Source organism: Benincasa hispida, chromosome 4 (assembly GCF_027475165.1).
Source record: "Benincasa hispida cultivar pf3 chromosome 4, pf3_genome.v1.1, whole genome shotgun sequence".
NCBI lineage: Eukaryota > Viridiplantae > Streptophyta > Magnoliopsida > Cucurbitales > Cucurbitaceae > Benincasa > Benincasa hispida.
The window spans coordinates 29,168,766-29,178,792 of record NC_143481.1 but is presented as its reverse complement, the minus strand read 5'-3'; the positions used below and the strand labels follow the sequence as shown (position 1 = coordinate 29,178,792).

Sequence of the window (10,027 nt, the reverse complement as noted above, 5' to 3'; positions counted from 1 at the left end):
AGAAGAAGAAAAAGATCCCCTATTTTTGGCATTCGCACTTTAAAAGAGTAAAATAAATCACATTTGATTTCTAATTCAAATTATAAAAAAAAAACACATTTTATTTCTAATAAGGTCTAATTCACTTTAAACATTAAAAGAAAGACAAAACAAAAAAAAAATCATATATTTATCTCTTATATCAACTTCACGAAAAAATCTAAAAACAATCACATTTTATCTCTAATAATTTCTACTTCACCTTAAATAAAGGGATTTAATTAAAACATTTTATCGCTAATACTTACTTCACATTAAATGAATGGAAAAATCTAAATAAAATATATCATGTTATCTAAAAAAATGATATCCTAATTAATTGCACATTAAATCATTGAATAATCTCATTGTAGATTTGGATTCACATTTAGTGATAATATTTTTTTAAGAAAAGAATCTCATGTTATTATCACCTTAATATAATTTGATTGGCAATAAATCAAATTATGATTTGAAATCTAAATTTTATATTCAACTTCCCATTTTTCATTAGGTATCTCCTCTCCTTTTCTTTTTTTTTTTTTTTTGAAAAAAAATTGCTAAATGACTCTCTCCAATTTGTTTTTTTTTTTTTTAGAAAATCGTTATAGTATTCAGGTACATTTTTAAATTTCATTAATAAATCTTTCCCAATGTTTCTTCTCATTTCTCTTTTAGGTCTATGGTCGAGAAGATTTACTGTCACCTACAAACCTCTACTAATCAAAGAAAATTTATAATACCGAACTACTCCTATCACTACAAAGATGTAACAATAATGATAAGTCCAGGTCGGTCTGCAGGGACGTGCAATTTGTTTCGTTATGCCAATTTTCTAACTAGAGCGTTAAATGGGAGGTTTGGTATGAATGAGAATAAATGTACAAGAAAGTAAAATAAAGTGGGTAAATGTATCAAGGATTAGATATTCTAGCTCTTGGGAGTAAATGAATTCCTATGTAATTTTCTATCATTAGATTGTTTTTATTAACTCATATTGATTATGCTTAACACAACACTTGTTTGATTACCCTAACTAGCATCTACAAAGGCGGACAACTAATTAAGACTAAATCATACAAGTGACCTGAATTAAATTAAAACTTCTAATGAAGCCCTAATTAACTAAGTACAATCAATTCAACCAAATTCAATAGCGATCAAGAAGAACCAATTAACACTTGCATTAAGTTCTAGATTTCTATTGTTAAGTTAATTAATTGGATAGCCAAAGTGATTAACTTAGTTTCCTTGAAATAAATCAAATCGAATAATTTAGGATCAAAGAGTAGACTTAAAAACCCTAGCATGAAAGACTCAATTTTTTGCTACTCAATGACTTAGGCTAGACGAAGAGAAAGACATCATGCAAACATAAAATTCTTTAGCAATCAAAATACATTTAAAGGAACGATCGTTGGACAAATCAATAAACATAAATCAAAGAATTAAAATGCATTCAAAGAAATTAATACGAAACAATCCTCAAAGTTGTTACATAAGTTTACATCCCAAGATCTAAAACTGAGAAACTAACCTTGATGACTTCTAGACAAAGAAGAAGAGATAAATTGATCCGATCCATGGAATATAAATTAAAAAAAAAATAAAATCTAACATAAAATAATAATGCAAGAATAATGAAAATTAAGTTGGTTGACGACCTTTCTCTCTCTCTCTCTTTTTTTCATCTTTCTGACACACAAAACCCTAAATAGGAGGGTGCATTTATAGAAAAATCGGGGCAGTGCCACAACGCTTCGACAGAGCGCAGCTGTGCTCTAGCCTTCTGCTGTTCAGTGTCACGTACAGCGCTACGACCCCATGCGATGGATCATCTGCAAGCGCGCTTTGCTTTTCTCCGCTAAAGTTTGTAGTGCCATGGCGCTCTTGCCAAAGCGTGCTATTATCCTCTAGTGCAACGACGCTCCCTTTAGGGGCAATTTGGTCATTTTTTTCTCTTTTCTATTTTTTTCTCCGTTTTGACTTGAAATGCATTCAAATAGTGTTCTACCGTTGAGTGTTGCGCATAGCGCTATGGCCCCCTGCGATGGATCATCTGTGCGTGCGCTTGCTTTTCTCCACTAAAGTTCGTAGCGTTGCGGCACTCTCACCAAATCGTGCTACTACCCTTCAGCGTAGCAATGCTCCCTCTAGGGGCAATCTGGTTATTTTGCCTCTTTTGTTGTTTCTTGCTCCATTTTGGCTCAAAATGCATCCAAACAGTCTCGATGATCTCCTCTGCTCTTTTGTCTACTAAAAACACTGGATAAAGCATTAAATACTTAGGAACTGACAGGTTTTAAGTGGGAATAAATAGCTCCTTTAGAGAGCTATCAGACACTTCCAACCTAAATCTTGTTAGTCCTCGAGTAAGAGAAAACACATAAGCACAAAATAAACAATAAAAAGTTTGCATTTCAATTTAACTCAGGCATCAGTCCTATATTATGCTTCAAAACTTAAAAACATGAAATTTACAATTCAAGGAGCAATTTAAAACATTTTCTATTTTTCTTTGCGTGTATGTGTGATAAACCAACCTTAGTGGACTCTATAGACTCGGGACAACCTTATGGCATCTTCCATCCATCTTTCCCCTACTTTTGGCTTGGGCACCAACCTTTGAATAACCAAAACTGATCAAGAAAGTAAGACTTCAACTAAGATACCTGTAAGTTATACACACAAAACATAAATGACATTTCTTTTACTTAGGGCTAGCTTTCACACAACCAACTGTAGGGACTCAATCCACTCTTTTTCTCATGGGGTCCTAACTTATTTTGATGGAGGTAGCTCTTTTCACCCCTATCCATGCACCTATACAAAACCTTTTTTCTTTTATTTTTTTCCCTTGTTTTTTCTTTCACACTTTTAAACACCTTTTTTTCTTCTTTTTTTTTTTTTTTTTTGTTTTTCATATATATCCATTTTTTTCCTACAGGCTAATACTCCTTTATTCTCCTTAGTATCATATTACATTCTATCTAGCAAGGTCAATCTCTAGCTGATGGGACCTTTTCGGTGACCACGGACTTATAAACTGATAGGATTCGAATCCCGAGCTGAAGAGTGTGAAAGCCTTGCATCCCGCAAATCAATTTTTACATAAACAAAATCAGTATACTAAGCAGAATATGTGTAGAATAAACGTGTGAAATTACATGCTTTAGAGAAAGGAAAGAACCATTCTCACCTTTGTAGATTCCCAAGCTACTAGAACGATCCTCTTGATATCCCAATGAATGACTCCTCCAACGATCTCAAACACGAATGTCTCCTCAAACAATCTTGAACACTACCACAAGGATAACCTTGTTATTCTCAAGGATTCTAATAGAAGGATAGGTGGTATCTAACTATTGGAAGAGCGTGAGGAGGAAAAACCTTTGGGAAAGTAGAGGATTTCTTTTTGTGGCATAGGTAAAAATTTGCACAATGAATGCTTGCCCCAAAAGGGCCATAAGGAAGACATTATATAGAGAAGGGTCAACCCACTTCTCGAAGTCTTTTTCCAATTTTTCCTTGTGCACAATTAATTAAGGGTTGTTTTTAAATATAGAAAAGTAAACTAAAATATTTATAAAATATAACAAAATTTTAGAACTATCAATGATAGATGTTGATAGACACTGATAGACTTCTATCAGTGTCTATCAGTGACATTGATAGACACTGATAGAACGTCTATCATTGATAGTTCTAAGATTTTGCTATATCTTGTAAATATTTTCAACAGTTATACCACTTGAAATAATTTTCCATTAATTAAATAACACTTATTTAATTAATTAACACATTAATTAACTAACTATTTATACATTAAATCCAATTTAACGCATATATATTTACTTATCATAAACATCATATGTCTATGTGCAACACCTCTTTGTTTATTAGTTAATTCTTTGTAAATCTAATTCACTTGAATTAATTATTTGAATCTCATTCAAATGTTTCTGTCCAACTTAATTTGAATTATAGATCACATCCATAATCAGTTATATATTAATCATATTAATATATAATTTCCTCAAATTAATTTGAATAATTTAAATCATTCCTCTTTAATATCCTATAGTGAGCTAACGAGAGGACCTGGTGGACCTATAGATCAGAAGCTCCAACGATATGAGATTAATTGGCAAAACTCATTAACCAAGTTAATCAATATTCATTAATCGTGGTTACACTCCTCTAAAGACCCACAACTGCACTCTTCTCACTATAGAGATATTTCTGTGTCCATGGATATAGACCAATAACAACAAGCTAGTCCTTCGTGAATGTTTGGAACTTCAATTGGGTCAAATTATCGTTTTACCTTTGAGTTACCTCTGATTTTTTACGTACCAGTGCTCCTCTAATGAACAACCTATTTATGATCCAACCAATAAATAGAAACCCCTCTCACGCTAATGAGAGGGTAAAACCCTTTATTCAAGTCCCAGAGACACCATTTAAGGGAACATTCATCTACTTACTCTGAAGACGAGAATGTGTAAATCCCATCTTGTATTATTATGTTCCTACCTCCCAACTCGGTTTTGTCCTCAAAATGGTAGGCTTATTGAGTCGGTGAATTAGACACTCTTACCCATACAAATCAAAGGACAATCCCTCGTGAATAGGAGTTCATAATATACTTAGGATTAAGACTAAGTTGCCTAGGTCATCCTAGTGAAATAGAAACCTAACTAGTTGACGGTGTTGCATCTAGTGGTTACTATTTCACGATCCGATTTTATGCAAACTCATTGCATAGGATACCCACTTGCATATCACCTACATGAATGCGTTGGATCATTACGTTTGTATCAAATACAAAGTGGGTCGTATTCATAGTGTTACTAGTATAAGGTACCCAACTTTATCACTATATTATAGACCCTTTATATAACGACCTGACCTTTTGAGTACTCTGACAAGGGTCGTTACAACTAAATATACATTTAAAATAAAAGTATTTTGACCATAAAAATGCATTAAAACAATAAGGATAGTTTTTCCCAAATAAACTAGAAAATAAATAAATAATAAATAAACAAAACTTTTATTCGTGGTCCCCGAAAAATAACATTCATAAAAAAAAATTTAAAATATTAAAATTTACTTTCATAGTGTGTAACCCAAATGTCCACAAATCAATCATAAACATGAACCTGAAGGAATATGAATCAATCATAATGTGTAACCCAAAGGTCCACAAATCAGTCATAGACTTGAACCCGAAGGAACATGAATCAGTGATAGTGTGTAACGGTCCACAAATCAGTCATAGACATGAACCCAAAGGTACATGAATTAGTCATAGTGTGCACATATACAATCATGTGTGTACACCTGCCCAGATAAGAAAAGCTAACAGAAACTCTATAATTTAGCATGCATCAGTTTTCATATAACTCATGTGTTATATTTTATAGTCGTTTAATTTAGAGGTAAAATTTCACATATATCCTCAGTCAACGGTACAATCATCATAGACAAAACAGTCCAATCCAGTTAGTTAATGTCAATAAGTCATGTAGTTCAATCAATAATAAATTATTAGTCCCAACAGTCTAGAATAATTAGTCAAATCTGTCTTAACAATCTCAAGCAACAGTCCATGTAATCTTAAGCAATCAGTCCATATATTTTTAAGTAAACAGTCCAAGTAATCTTAAACAAGAAATCTAATTAGTAGGGACTACTAGTTCAAAGGTGAACAAGTAGAAAGTCACTTACCTCAAATTAACATTCCAAAATTAATCCAAGAAATCAATCTCCAACTGAAACTTGAATTAATGTTCCAAACGCTTTGTTTGCTCCAAATTTCTTCCAAACTTCACTCAAAGATTCAAATCTACACATAAAAAATAATTTAGGATTTCAAATCCAATTCCCAACATTTATAACTCATTCAAAAAGTTTCATAGACTTAATACTCACCAAAGAAAAATCTAGCGAGCAGTAGTGATTGGCGGACGCACAACGGTGAATGACTAAAAAAATATGAAAGTAACAGGTATTTTTATAAGAGTATATCAACTTGCAGTGGAAGCAACAAAGATCAATAAACATTCTAATTTATTAATTTTGGCTGTAGCTAAAGCATGCTCATACAATAATAAGAGGGTTTCAAGCAATACCTTTGTAGAACCTTTAGAATCTCGATTCTCAGCTGCAAAACTTCTCCACATCTTGTTGTGAACCACTTCAAGATCTTCCCCACTATTCTCTTGGAGAATTAGAATGAGTTGTGGGACTCAAAATAAACTTGAATAAAGGAAACTTAGAGAAGAACTCATTGCAACAACCCACTTGAAGAACAGCTTCTTCAACTCAAATGTTCCAACAAAAACTGAATTGATGCATGCCTCAATTCCACTCCAATCTTCTCTATTTATTGCAGGACTCTCATGCAAAGAAGATTGTTGCATGAGATGCAATTCATGCTTGGAGATTTGAAGCTTGAAAGAAGTGGATGTTGAGAGAGCTACTTACTTCATGATAGTGGAGAAATCCCATTTCTCAAATTTGTGTGTTTTCCAAATTTTCCAATATCAAAATGATTTAAAAAATCAAATTGATTTCAAAATTGAAAATATTATTAATTTTACAAAGTTAATTTCACAAATTAATTTTCTAAAATTAACAAATAATTAATTAAATAATTTAATTAATTCTAATTAATTTAATATCAAATATTAAATTAATTTTATACAAATTCCACCTTCATGAATTTAATATTTAAATCATATTTAAATATTAATTAATTCTCCAATTCTGTTTAATTCTAAAAATTAAACGCGTAACTAATTCCCTTTATTCTAATTTGAATGTTTCAAATTAACTTATCACGCTACTGTAAAGCTAATCCATTTACGAGCTAGTTGGGGGACCTCATGGACCTATAGATCATGGGCTCCAACGATTCGAGATTAATTGACTAAACTCATTACACCGAATTAATTCCCATTCGTCAACTAATGGGTCACTCCACTAAAGCCCATAATTGCACCCCCTCACTATAAATATATTATGTCCACTTGATATAACCATAATTAGTAAGTTACCCTTCACAGGTTGTTCGTAATAATAGCTGGGTTACCCTCGAGATTACCTCTTGTTCCTTAAGTCCCATTGATTCTCTAATGAACAATTGATTTGTGATCCAATCAACAAATTGAATCCTTCTCGGGCCAATGAGAAGGTGGGACCCCTTGTTCAAGACCCAGAGTTAGCACTTAAGGGAACAACCTCTCTATTATCCTTGAAAGCAGATAGGAGTAAATTCTATCTTGCACCCTATGTCCCCAACTATCTACCCGATCTTACCCTTGAAATGAAAGTTTATTGAGCCGACGCTGTTGAGCCAACCCTCACCTATGCAAATCTAAGGATAATCCTGAATAAACAGGAGTTCATAGTTAGCTCAAGATTAAGGTCAAGTTACCTAGGTCATCGCTTTGAAATAGTCAGTCTTAAACAGTAAACAACGTTATAAAGTAAGAATGACTGATTTCGTGGTCCAATTTTGTACAAACCCATTGCACAGGACACCTCCACTCTTCACGCCATAACATGTACGAATTAGGATCACATCGTTTGTAGCACTTTACAACTCTTTGTAACAACTACAAAGTGAGCCGCATCCAATAGTGTTACCAGAATAAGGCACCCAACTCATTCATATACTATAGATCATTTTGACTTGTTACTTGAACCTGATTCACTTTTATGTCTCCACAAAAAGTTTAAGTACTCATGTAATAGTTATGGGTCTGTTAGTTTATTGGATTTCTAAGACAAAATAAGCAATACATATTTTCAAAAACAACTTATTGAATTTATCAGAATAAGTTTTATTGTTTACAAACCACGAGTTTTAGGACATAAAACACAAAAAATTTTCTCTCTAATTGACCTCTCTTTGAAATGAAGTGGATGGTTGAACTTATAGAGGAAAAATAATCCTAATCCTAGATTATTTGGGATTCCATAACTTGAAGTAGTAGATAGATTAAATTTTCTTTTTGGATAAGACATTTTCTCTAATTAGGAAATTCATATTTTAATTAATTAGAAAATCCGTAATCTAATTAATTTAGGAATCCATATTCTAGTTGAATTAGAAATTTCACAACTTAACCAAATTAGAAATTCATAATATAATTAATTTAAATTATATTCAAACTAATTCAAAAATTTTAAATCTCTTATCAAATCTTTTCCTTTTTTTATTTTCAAATCTTTATCCAAAATAATCCAAAAATTTCAAATCTTTTTTCAAATTAATCTCAAATCAATTAACTTCTCTATTAACTTAATTTTGGCTCCAAACCAAAATTAAAGGGAATATACATTCCAATAGTTGAAATAATTTACATTATTCCAAATATTTAATGAATTTAAAACACACTTTTTCCTGAGTAAATTAGTCCAATTTTTCCTTAAATTGAATTAAAATTCCAAATATTTACAAATTTATCTTTTAAATTAATTATCTTGCCTCCTAACTTAAACTATTAGTTCAAATTTATCAAAATAACGCACAAATATTTCAAGATAGTTGAATGAAAATTACTTAAAAAATTTGGGATGTTACAATTTAGGTTTTATCTTGAACATTGATCCTTATATGTCTCCACATATAGTTCAAGACTCATAAGGCAACCTTGGATGTTAGTTTATTGGATTTAGGGTTATTAAGATAAATAGAAAAAAATACAATAACATTTATTGAATTAACATCTATAACTCTCTATTGATGACAGTCAATTACTTACTATTTATGAGTTTTAGGGCTTAAAGACCAACAACTCCTACTTGAATTAAAACTTTAGTCAGTGGGTTGTACATGATATCAGAATTCAAAAGGCGGGATTATGGTAAATAAATACAATAAACTAAGGAATCCATATACCCATTACACATCTCCCACTTGCCTTAGATTATACAACCTACATGTCTTGTAGACCTATATTCTCTAGATGACCCTCAAAGACTTTAACCAAGAGAGCCTTCGTAAATGGAGAAGCAATGTTGTGCTCTGAGGTAATCTTTGTGACGATCACATCTCCTTGTTGCACAATCTTCCGTATCAGATGATACTTCCTTTCAATATGCTCTCCTCGTTTGTGATTGTGAGGTTCTTTAGAGTTGGCTATTGTCCCATTGTTGTCACAGTATAAGGTGATGGACAAGTCCATATTTAGAACCATTTCCAAATTGATTAGAATCTTCCTGAGCTAAACATCTTCCTTTGTTGCTTCACAATCAGCTACATACTCAACTTCCATAGTGGAATTTGCAGTGCATCCTTGCTTGATGATACTGAAGGAAATTAGATATGAGGATTTCCATAAACAGCAGAATGATCGTTCCAAATTCCATTCAAAATTGAACATACACAATTACAATCAAGAAACGGAAACTAACCGATCATGCACAATACGAAATTACGGCATGCTTATAAGATAATCAAGGGAAAGATTATACATACCTTTGAAGACTCATGCTTCAAACTCCCTCAATCACGAACGCTCGTTCAGTCTTCGAGAAAGTAACACACGAACGCTCGAACACTACAACCACAATACAACACGATCAACAACAAACACGAACTCAACGATCTCCAAGATCATGAATGATAACTTGTAAAAATACAAGTTATCTTTGCTCTTAAGTTAAAACAATTAGTTTTCTTTATGATAAACTCTCCTCATTTTTAATAGAGACGCATGGATTTACTTAAACAATAGCAATTTCATGTAAAAGAAGTTTATCACTAAAAATTACTGCGCTAACGCACTACTTTGTAGGATTTCAACGCAAGAACTGACAATAACGCATTAGATAAGTGCTGCAGGAAATGCGCTAACACATGAGCCATGCGTCGGAGGGAATTCAATGCATAGAAGATTCATTACTCCGGGCTGATTATGTCACATCACCACTTGCAAGCATGGGCACCTGCAATAGGTGGCGTCTGAAAAGCTTCCAGCAGTAGGCGGCGTGT

At 32.4% G+C, this 10,027-nt stretch overlaps 1 long non-coding RNA gene across 1 annotated transcript; it reads right to left on the bottom strand.

Moving 5' to 3' along the window:
- Positions 1 to 1,448: 1,448 nt before the first annotated feature.
- On the bottom strand, positions 1,449 to 3,446 carry LOC150036617 (uncharacterized). The gene is made up of 2 exons (XR_016529408.1): positions 3,218 to 3,446; positions 1,449 to 2,690 (listed from the first exon to the last, which is right to left on the bottom strand). It is a non-coding gene; the product is annotated as an uncharacterized LOC150036617 (long non-coding RNA).
- Positions 3,447 to 10,027: the final 6,581 nt, after the last annotated feature.